Raw genomic sequence first — 12120 nt, forward strand, 5'->3', positions numbered from 1 at the left:
ATAGCCACACGCTAACCACCTGTGACCTAAAAGGTTGTTTATTTTTGGTGTTTTGACATCATATACACTTATATTTGTTAATGCAGCATCAACATACTAAAACAATTTACCGGAAAGAGAAAAATAATGCATTTGAATATCAACCGTACTTTCGTTTCACAACTTATCATGAATGTACGACGTGAACCTAAATTTAGTTTTAGCGCAGATTCGTTCATACGACACAAACACATAATTTTGTTTTACGAATCATTTCGGCTTAGAGGACCGGGTGAGTCATGTAAGAAATCAAATATAAAATATAGTTTTAATAAACAACTGGAAGCAAGATGAGTTGCAGATAATTGGTTAGTAACCACATTTTAACTACCTTTTTTGACCTGTTAATTCTTTTAAGCTCAATTCAACAGTGAAAAGTGCCCAAAATATCACTTTAATATTTACAACGCTAAATAGTTTATTTGTTATTGATTTCGTTCACATGCTATCTATTTAAAGAATGCCCGAATCACTCAAACGTGGCAGGAGTAGTTAAGCGAGGTAAATACACAAAAGGAAAATTCCATTCGCGTAATTTAGATCTGTAAGTAGATTGACTATGATCTCTTAACGTTATTGAAGTAATTAAAAATGATATATCTTACATTAAATAACCACTTGTTTACAATATTAATATTAACCGTGATGGTATATGGCTAACCCCTCGAATTGCTTTCTTTATCAGAAATTCTTTCGGGATGTCCCTGAAATCGAAAGTACGTGCACTTTTCTTTACAACCTAACCTTAAAGATGTGTTTGCTTGTGACATGTGTTTGCCATTAGTAACTGTTATCACATTAAGTTCGGCGTTGCAGTAGACAGTGAGTTGTAATTGAAACTGTACTTGTAAGCTAATTAATAATTTTGAACTCTTGTTGAATGGATATTGAACTATTTAAATCGAAAATGCAATGTATTTTAATATTGTTACCTGCCCAACTCTAAAACTTAAGATTTACTTTGCTTGTGTTTTACAAAAAGTTTTATTTATTCGACGCGGATATATTATTTTTGTCATGAGTAAGATAAGTTCTTCTTAGAGCTTTATCGAACCATAGCTTGCTGTACGTACGTCAATATGTGCATGCAAGTATTAACTTGCCTTTTAGTCAGTTTTGACTTGCCTATTCAGACTATCATTATTTCGAATATAAATAAAAAATTGCTAGTAGTTTTTCAACAGGTTCATTTATGCGACCAGGACGTTTTGTCTTTCATGGGACATAATGTGCTAATAGGTGCTACCTAATTTACGGACTACTTAAGCTTTTATGATACCCATGTATTTTAATAAATATATGGCTATTATTGTGTTCAAAACATTATTGTTTCAATAAAATAGTAATGCATCCAAAATTTAATCCTATGTTTGCTAGACGGAAGAAAGGCGTTTTCATGTGCCAAGCTATAATATCTAATACCTTATAATTGTGTGCTTTTTAAGCCTCTGCAATTCAAAGCTGGTTCTGGGGCTGCGGTGTAGTGATTATGTTGTCAGCTTTGTGACTGGGAGGTCTCGGTTTTGATCCCTTAATTGGGAGTGTTTTTAAGAGCACACTAAAGACATCAATTACTTACCCTACCCAAGAAACAGGTTTTTTTTATCAAATGTCTCAATTCAACTCAAACTCGCTGAAGCTGGTAACTGATTAAAAATAATCAAAATGTGAGGTGTTAAATCAATTAAGATTGGCAGGATAAGAAATGTATAATTATGTGGTGCATATAACAGCATACATGTTTTGCAATTGAAATAATTAATAAATACGGGTATCTCGCAGGGTTTTTATTTTCTTTCGCAAATAATTGTCGCCTAGTTTAAATTATGTCGCCACTAAAAACTAGCTATTTTGAGGCAATAAATAAATCAGTCCAAACTGCATACTCTTATTTCGTAGCTGTATGGTAATTATTGGAATTCAAACAAACATAATGTTATATCCTAAATTATTGGTTCTTATACATGCAAATAACACATACAACACACACAGATATATCAGTAATCATATGAGTGTTTTATGTCAGTCATTTTCTTTTAAGACTTAGCCACTAGCAGAAAAATGTAAATGATGTTAGAATATTAAGTAAATATATAGAAAAATGTATGCGGTATTGTATGGCGATACAAAACACTTCACAGCATTTACTTGCACGTAAAATAATAGTAAACAATAAGTAATACTAAAACACTGGCATACCTTACAAGAGCATTTATGTACATGTACTTACACAGTGATGTTATCTTTTGAAAAATTGTGGAATGAATGACTTATGTATTATGAACCATTCAATGCATGTATGAAAAGCAAGCAAAATACAGCATAGCACGAAGTTCGAGTTCAAAACTAGATCTACCGTAATAAGTAAAAATGTATTACCTTTTGAATAATAAACAATGTGGTGGAAAATACTTTTTACTTCAGTACTGCCCTGGATCCGACCACAAGAAAGACTTTTGAGAGCTTTAAATATTTGAAATAAAACACAAAACACTAAATAAATTCTAATTTCAATTTTAATTAATCCTGAATAACATCCAACTTGAATATAACAATTTACTTTTTACATAGAACATTTATGATAGAAATCATGTAGTCCTAAATTTTAGCTCTAAAGTGAAATATTAACAATCTCTCTATATAGTGACCAAATAGTTCCCGCCAAGCAATTTTTACGTGAAAAACAAGAAAAACGAAATTTACACCGATGGCATCATACCAGAGCTCATTTTACACTGATGCCATCATACCAGAGCTCATATTACATAACCGTATTAAGAAACCGAAGTCATTTAACAAATATACATGTAGAAACATACACACACGTATTGCACAAATGTTATTCAAATTCGCGATCTTCGCGACACTCCTCACAAATGAATGTCAAATAACAAATTCCGTAGGTTCATGCAATATCTTTGCTTCAATAGTAACACATTTTTACTTAAAACTTTAACTGAAACTTCCAATCTTTTAATAAAAAAATAGAAATAAAATGTTCCTGAAATATCTAATCGTATTTACCAAAATACGGAAATAAATTGTTCATCAAACATCTTATCGTGTTTTGACAAGATGTAATAGTGTTCATGGTTTCGTTGTTATATTTATTATAATCATCTTCATATTTGACCCAGCGGAATAATGGCCCGTCGCCCCTGAATGTTGTATATAGCACGCCTGTCTTCGTCCAGGTCTCGACCACTGCCCGCCGTTCCATAGCTTATCTCTCGTTCTCAGAGTTCCAATTGGGAGGACTTACCGGAAGATCTAGAATCACTAACTTCAACGACTGAATTATTCTCACCACTGTCCAAATCATTTGAAACATTACTGCCTTTCATGTTGTCACTATCACTTGTATCATCCTGCTTATCATCGCTGTTCGAACCATTTGAAACATCACTATCACTTATAACATCCTCATTATCATCACTCTTTGAAGCATTTGAAGCATCACTGAGTTTCAACCTGTCATCATCACTTTCCAAATTTGACAATAATTCATATTGATTGTTACTTTCTGCTGGTTTCACAATCACTTCACTTGTTGGACTGTCCAAATCTCCCATATCAAAACCGTTTCTCCATTTTCATAATCCAGTTGATCTATTTCTTCTTTTTCGGCCAATATGTTAAACATATCATCATCTAATGAAGATATGTCCTCGTTGTATGCAGGGGATTTCTGCTTATGTTCGTGTTCTGGATTCAATGTTGCAGTTCTTGCATTAGGACGCGTGTACTTGTGAATATTTATCAGATGATCCAATAAATAACTTCGCCAAATAAACTTCACAGAACAACTCACTTCAACACATGTCCAATTTTTAAGTTCCCTGTGGCGTTCAGAAATATGCCTTGTAAGATTCCTTTTATACCGGTAAGTTCTGTAACAGGTATCACAACGATAAATAATTTCTAATTTTGTAAAAACACTTTGAAAATACGTCCTGTCCTGTTGACAAAATGGCTACCGGAAGACAATTATGCAGCACTTTCACGAAAACCACGTGCGCGTCGCCTCAATTCACAATATTGTACTTTGCTCCGGTAATATATTTGCGCGGGAAATTGTGCTACTATAGTTTTTATGCTCCGGTGAGTTTACACGTAATCAAGTCCTGCATAATTTACAATGCACATTTTTATGCATTTATACTTTTCTTAAAACAATTTTATGTACAACATGTATCAATTCATATATAATAATTCGCAGGTTAGCGACTATCCCCGCAACAGTTTAAGTCCGTAGTGCATTTAAGAAGTATAACATTTTGTATAACACTTATATTACTTATGTATACCTGATATAATGTACTCAGTAACAACACTCTTATTTACACTTTATCACTAACACTTTACAGTTGTTAAGGTTATCACTTACATTTTTTCACGTTATCACTAACACTTAACACTGTATCACTGACACTTTACACTTTATCACTGACACTTTGAGATACTTCAATTGGATATAATAGGTTTAAAGGTCGTTTCAATTCCTTTCCTGTATGTGTAAGTAGGTCTGCTGAACGTATCTTTCCGTCCCGACTGATATTCATTTTGATCACTTACCCAAATTTCCATTGACCACGGGGAATGTCCTCCTTTATCAGCACAATATCACTAACGCTGGGAGTATCATTTGATTGGATGCGCGGCGATTTTAACTTGTTCTGCATTCGTTCTCAAAGGCTTAAAAGATATTCTTTGCGCAATATCTGCCAAAAGAAATCTAACAGTTTTTGACATTTTTCCAATGCTTTAATAGTTTGTCAGCATTGCTCTCAAATGATACATAGTCGGCACCACTGTCATGATACTCCGAATCTGGAATTCCAGTGTAGGGATTCAATGAAATGAAATGTCTAGGAGAAATTGCAATCGAAGACTTCAAATCACTTCCGACAAAGGCCTCGAGTTCACAATGGCTTCACATTCTTTTAACATCGTTGTCATTTCGTCTAAAGAAAGTAACTTCCTTCCAACTGTTTGTCTTAACGCGCGTTTCACTAAGCCTACAAGACGTTCGTACAATCTGCCTATCCATGGAGCCAACTCGACAATGAATGTCTATTTTATGCCAAGAGTGGATGCGTAATTTTTGTACGTCCTTAATTTGTATACTTGTTAACCATATTTTTTTTATAGTATCACTTGAAAGTTTGAAATGTTTTGCATTGTCACTAATTACTTGCACTGGTGTGCCTCTTGTAGCTATGAATCGTCTTAAACACATAAGAAACGTTCTTGCTGACATATCTTGAACAAGTTTTAGTAGATGTACAGCACGTGTCACGAGGCAAGTAAATAGACACACCCACACCTTTTCTCTTTCCTAATTTTCTTTTATGTGTAAAGGTCCAAGGAAATCTATTCCTACTCTAGAGAATGGGGTAGCCTCTGAAACGCGTGTTGCAAATGGAGCCATGGGTGGAAGCTTATATGGCCCACCTTCCATTCTGCGACACACTCAACAGTCCTTTAACACTTTGCCAACTGAAGCTCTGCCCTTTGGTATCCAGTATGCTTGACGAACTTCATTTAATGTTTGAGACACTCCACTATGAAGTATACTCCGGTGAACTCGTTCAATTACTAGATTAGTCAACTTTTCTCCCGATGGCAACAAAGTTGGAAATCTTGCGGCTTCAGTACAACTGGCATTTTGTTATCGACCTCCACATTTAAGAACACCACTATCGTCAACGAATAAATCGAGCTGTATCACAACATTATTTGTCTTTTTCGCGGTAATTGCTTCAAACACATCCGGATATCGTCTGTCTTTTCACAACTGCCTGCATTATTCACAACACCTTTATTTATATTTGACCATGTTTTTATAGGTTTCAGCAAGCATTGTGGACCATGCCACCACAAATGTTCGTCAAGTTGAGATAGAGTACAACCAAGACTCGCAGGGTTATATTTCGAGTTGACATACTGGAAGTCTATGTTTTCGTGATTTTCGTGATTTCGAATTTCTTTTACTCTTTTTTCAATGTAAGTTTGTAGTTGCTTTTCAGATACATTCCACTGTAACACGCACTGTGAATCCGTCATCACCACTTTTAAACTAAACAGTAACTTCAACTGAGTAACTAAGAACACTACACACCTAACTCCTATAAGAACTGCCAGAAGTTCAAGTCTTGGTATGGATAAACCCTTCAAAGAAGCAAGCCTACTTTTATTAAACACCAAATCTACTTTGACCGAATTTTTACACTCCTGCCTAAGATATATCGTCGTAGCGTACGCTTAAGTCGAAGCGTCAAAAAGCATATCAGCATATATCGAGTTTCACTCTAGCACTTGTCACACGCCGTTTTATACACACATTTTCTATTTTCAACAGATCATCCTTTATTCCCAACTACACTGTAATATCGTCTTTATCTAGTGAATCATCCCATTCCAAATGTTTTCCCAACACCTTCTGAAGCAAAACTTTTGCCCTCATTGTTACCGGAGCAAGCATTCCCAACGGATCGTACACTGATACCACTTGTTTCAAAACATTTCTTTTTGTAAACGGTAGTTCCTTGTTAAGGGTATTTGATGTTTGAATAGCTATCGTGTCATTTTTACGTTTCCGTATATATCCTAACACTTTGACTTTATCATATTTCGCGCGATCATGTTCTGGTATTTCACTGTTCACTTCCTCAATATTGACACTCCACTCCCTCAAATTCACCTATGCGTCAACAAATATCGCCTTTGTTTCATGATATAATTCAACACAACCTTGAACTGTATCTGCTCCCGATATATCATTATCCATATAAACGTTTTCTTTTAGCATGTTAGTAAGTGAGGTCCCATTCGAATCTAAGTGAGTCTCTATTGTTGCGCCGAGAAGAAAAGGGCTCGTTACCACTCCAAACGGCACTCTACTGAACCTTAATTCCTTATTGTAATTAACACACACCACTGGTTTTTTATAATGCTTTAACAACAAAAAAAACGCGTAACATCCCTTTCTGATGGTTTAAGGCAACTTGCAGAAAAGCCTTTACTATTTCAGAAGTCATAGCTATCTTAACCTTAATCTTAGAATAATTGTACACAGATCACGAAGTAGAATAGGTCCTCGAAATAAACACTCATTCAACCTATGATGCTCTTTACTCGCTTTCGCCGATGCATCGTAAACAATCCTGAGCTTCATCGTTGCCTTGTCTGGTTTTAGGGCTACGTGATGTGGTATGTAATGCTCCATTCCATTACACACACACCCGTATCTACCTTTTCAATTATACCACTTTGTAATTGATCTTGCATTATCGCATCGTACCTTTCCATAAGATCGGTTTGTTTTTCAATTCTGTTCACTAGTGAATTAAGTCTGCCAATAGATAAGCCCTATTTTCAGGAAGGTCTGTTTCTGCTTTATCTCCTTTCCATGGCCAGGTGGCCTGGTATCTTCCGTTTTCTCTTTTAACGGTATCTTAAAAATGTTCCATAGCTTTTTCGTCATCGGTTTTCATAGGATCATCAGTAATTCCATTTCCTTCTATATTCCAGAAGTCTTCAATATTTGGTTTCATAGGTAAGAGATCATCGACCTCAGAGAATTTACTGTTATCACGAATGCTATTACCGTGTGTCAGTATCAACATATTGACATCTTCTGAATTATCAATATCATCAAGTTCTGTTCTTCCCGACACCATCCATCCAAACGTTGAGGAAAGTAGGTATAGTCCCGGATTCAAGTGTTTCTTTTCTGGTTCTATGACGTCCAGATAAAAGTCATTACCCACTAACAATTCTAACACATCTGATTCCGTTTCCATTGGAGTAGAATCTGCCAAATGCAGATTTTTCGTAAGCTCCATTAACGTTTGTTTATGTGCGTACTTAACAGGTGTACGTTGAATCACACCACTGATACTCGGTACAATGTTTGCCTTAATTGTCATGTATTCATCATCCTTTGTCTTTAAACTAATCGTGGTTGATTTCGTTTTTATCACTCTCGATCGTTCACTGCCAAATGTAACAATGTTGATTTCCTGCTCCGTTTCTTCCTTAAGACTTAAACGATCTGCTTATGATTTAGCAATATATGTCCGATGAGATCCTGAGTCTAGAATCAGTCGCACACTTTCACTATTTAAACTGTCTGCACCTTGTACTTCTGTCAGCACCGTTTGCATAAGTACAGTTTCGTTTACAGGTTAAAGTCCAGCTTCTTCACTACATTCTCCCGAAGATACCTGTACTTCTTCGGACAACTGAACATTTTCCCTTGGTTTATGTTTAGGAAATTGTTTCCAGCATAAACTTCTATGGGGTAAATCATTTTTACCAAAGTAAACACACGACATTGAACTTTTGCATTCGCTGGCTTTGTGGCTGTCTTTAAAATTTTTATAACAGCTACCCTTTAACTGTATTTTTTGCATCTACACTTTTATACTTTAAAGATTCATCGCTCCAATGAGCTTTCTCACAATATCTACACTTCTTTTGTAGTTGTGATGGGGCATTCTGTCTCTTCTCTCCGGCAACAAGAGCTCCGGTGGCATGCCTTGGAGCCGATTGACTTTCTCGATATTTGCCATAAGTACCAGTTTACCAGTTGGCGTTCTTGGAGGTTGCTGTCTTTGTTCCTTATCATCCCGAAGACTTTCGTAAGGTTTTATCTGTTCTGCTTTCGCTTTAGACACAGTGTAGTTCACGCAATTCAGTTGTTGTCCATTTTTTATTGGCACCTTTCATTATTTCTAACTGTAATAACACATCACAGGGTAGTTTACTACGGATCATTGACACAAAAACACGTTGGTCTGTATTTCATTCAGCACATGTAGGCTTCGCAAATGCCTTTCAATTTTGTCCATTAATAAACTTTCAATGGTATTCTTAGCTGGTTCAATGTTCAGTAGACGATTTTAATGTATGTCTATTATTTCCTGTTTATCACCGAATGTCTATTATTTCCTGTTTATCACCGAAATGATCATGAAGTATTCCTTTTGCAACGGCGTAGTTTTCATTCGAAAGACTAAGTCCAGCTATTGCACTTCTCGATTCGCCTGTAACCTTTCTCTTCAAATAATTGAATTTGTGTATGGGTGATAATCTGTCATGATTGTGAATGGAGCTTTTGAAGGAGTTCCAAAACTCAATCCAATACAAACGATTTCCGTTGAAAAACGGAATATCCAGTTTCGGTAACTTCACCGAGGTTGTGTGTGTCTGTAATGTTTGCTTGTCCATGAAGATCTTCTGCATTTCAAACTGCCTGTCACTTTTGTCTTGTTGGTGTTTAAAGAAGTCCTGTTGCATTTTAATTTGATATTCGCACATTTGTTGTATAGCACTATCACTAACAGAATGTTCTTGCTTTACATGCTTAGCACACTCCTTCAGTTCACTATCAAACGATTAAAGCTTATACGATAATGATAATGCACTCTCAGACAAGATTGAGTCCTCTTTGATGATCCGTTTTGTTGTATCTTCATCTGAATCCCCTAAAGCCTCTGCTAATTTTTCTGATTGGGCGCTCAACTTTTCAACATATGTATTTATTTTATTTCTACATTCACTAACCTGTTTGATAATAGCTTCATATTCTTCCAACAATTCCTCCTCAACTATTTTAGCCAACAACTCCAATCCTAAATTTAATTCCTTCTCCAATACCTTATAGAACCTCGTGCGTACACCTTTTATGTACTGTTGGTTTCACGACATTTTGAATCACACGTAGTTTCACGCTGACACAATAAAACTTGAAATCAACACACTAGTTTAACACACCTTTTATGTCCTATCGCAAACACCTTTCGAACATATTATATTCAGAACAAGTATTTCATTCACGATAGCAGAAACACAAAGCAAATGTTACTTTTATAACATTCGATACTTACCTATTTGTCAATTGTCGAGTCTGCTATGTGGTAATAATCCTTTTCCATCCAATTTCATTTTTCACGATATCACAATACTTTTTTTACTTTTGAACTTTAATCACATTTGCATATCTAGAATACTTTTATCGAACTAAATCCTGCAACACTTCCCGGATTTCGGCACCAAATTCCGTGTGGTGGAGAATGCTTTTTTTCTTCAGTACTGCCCTGGATCCGACCACAAGGAAAACTTTTGAGAGCTGTACATATTTGAAATATCACACAGAACACTGAATAAATTCTAATTTAATTAATCCTGAATAACATCCAACTTGAATATAACACTTTATTTTCGACATAGATCATTTATGATAGAAATCCTGTAGTCATAAATTTTAGCTCTAAAGAGAAATCTTAACAATCTCTCTATATATAGTGACCAAAAAGTTCCCGCCAAGCAATTTTAACGTGAAAAACAAGAAAGACGAAATTTACACTGATGACATCATACCGGAGCTCATATTTACATAACCATATTAAGAAACCGTAGTCATTAAACAAATATACATGTAGAAACATATACACACATATTGCACAAATGTTATTCAAATTCGCGATCTTCGCGACAAACAATGCTGGATTTCTACTAGCGAATGAAACATTTATCATGAAACACAAAATCCAATTTATTAATTGCACAATAAAAAGGAAATCCTATAAATGGAGTATGAATTAACTAAGCAAGCTAGTTGCTACTGTTAAGAATTACACTGTCTCACTAAAAAATGACCACAACACAGTGGTCTAGTTAATAAGTGCATTTACAAACTTGTGGTAAGTTTTGTTTTACTAGTTTGACATTTATTTGCAGGAACTGGTTGTCATCGATGGGAGTATTGTATTTTTTAGCATGTAAATTGCATTGAAATTGTAAATTAAACAACCCTTTGATAATGTTTGCACATCTGACCTCTATAATGCCATAGCTGATTTTTGATTGCAGGCAGACATATATAGACTCTTCAAAGTTCTGTAAAAGTTCGAATATGTTCAATACAAGTAAACAAGCAGAACCAATAAATAAGATCACCATGGCTAATATGTACAAAACGAAGATATCCGAACATTTGGAATAACAAATACAGATGATCAAAAATTTAGAGACACTGTAAAGTATTGCATTGATAATCGGATACGGGTATGCAATTTGTATAGAGGCAAATGTTTCGAGGAATAGCAAGTCCGTGTAAAATACCACGCCGTATTCTACAAATTACTTTTACATAATGTTTCACTTAGGCTGTTTGGTGAAACCATTGCCTATTACCGGTATACATAGTTATTTACTGAAAAAAACGTAAACGCAATGGTCCATTGCCTTATGACATTCGTCTGCCAGCTGTTATGCCCTTAATCCAGCTGTAAAAAACATGATCGAGGTGTCATCAGATAAGCGCAATCTGGCAGAAATATGTTACAATATAATTGTAAACTAAACTGCCCGAACATTTAGTCATTAAATTTTGTTAAAAACCTGTGTTGTCTGAAAATTGAGAGTCACGAAAAATAATTATTTTGGATGAAAAAACGGGGGGTCGAACATTAAGAGTGTCTGAAAACTTAAAGTAATTACGGAACTAACAAGTTAAGTCGGAATATCATTAATTTTTGTAAATAAACGTATTTATGATGGATTGCAACCACATCTTAACAGAATATTGCTCATGATCACATGTAAAGCTGCTATCTGAGAGCGACTTGAAAATGGGTCACAAACTATGACATATAAACACGACGTAGGGGGGCGCAATTGGCATACCATGGGAATAGCGATACCGCGTTAATACAGATGACAACTATACAAAATACTATTTTTTAAGCGTTTAAGTATTTATGAGGTTATTGATGATTAACAATACGATATTGAATAGATCGAAGCAAATTAATTCGAAATAATTCGCGATTCAGTCAATTCATTTAAGATGGGTCATGTTTACCAAAAATTGTGTCTGGAAAAACTGTCGCGTTTGCAGTGAACCAGTCTATGGCTTATACCCACTAAAGCCGGGAAAAAGGAAACAGGAAGCATAACAAAGAGGCAAAAAATAATCGTATTTTAGCGGAGAAAAACATATAATGCGAGGATATTAGGTGCGATTCGCCACACAATGATTATATCAGTTGTATATATTTTCTTGATGTATAA

General features: G+C 35.2%; 1 protein-coding gene across 4 annotated transcripts in view; it reads left to right on the forward strand.

The window, feature by feature from the left end:
• The first annotated feature begins 509 nt into the window (after positions 1-509).
• LOC127874477 (uncharacterized) overlaps positions 510-12120 on the forward strand; it is a 30792-nt gene continuing 19181 nt past the window's right edge. Inside the window, exons 1-2 of one of the 4 annotated variants that reach the window (XR_008046937.1) lie at positions 525-583; positions 725-755. The gene's annotated coding sequence lies outside the window, so the exon portion shown is untranslated. The other 3 variants (XM_052418833.1, XM_052418835.1, XM_052418834.1) reach the window with 3 other exon arrangements.

Source organism: Dreissena polymorpha, chromosome 3, assembly GCF_020536995.1.
Source record: "Dreissena polymorpha isolate Duluth1 chromosome 3, UMN_Dpol_1.0, whole genome shotgun sequence".
Taxonomy (NCBI): domain Eukaryota; kingdom Metazoa; phylum Mollusca; class Bivalvia; order Myida; family Dreissenidae; genus Dreissena; species Dreissena polymorpha.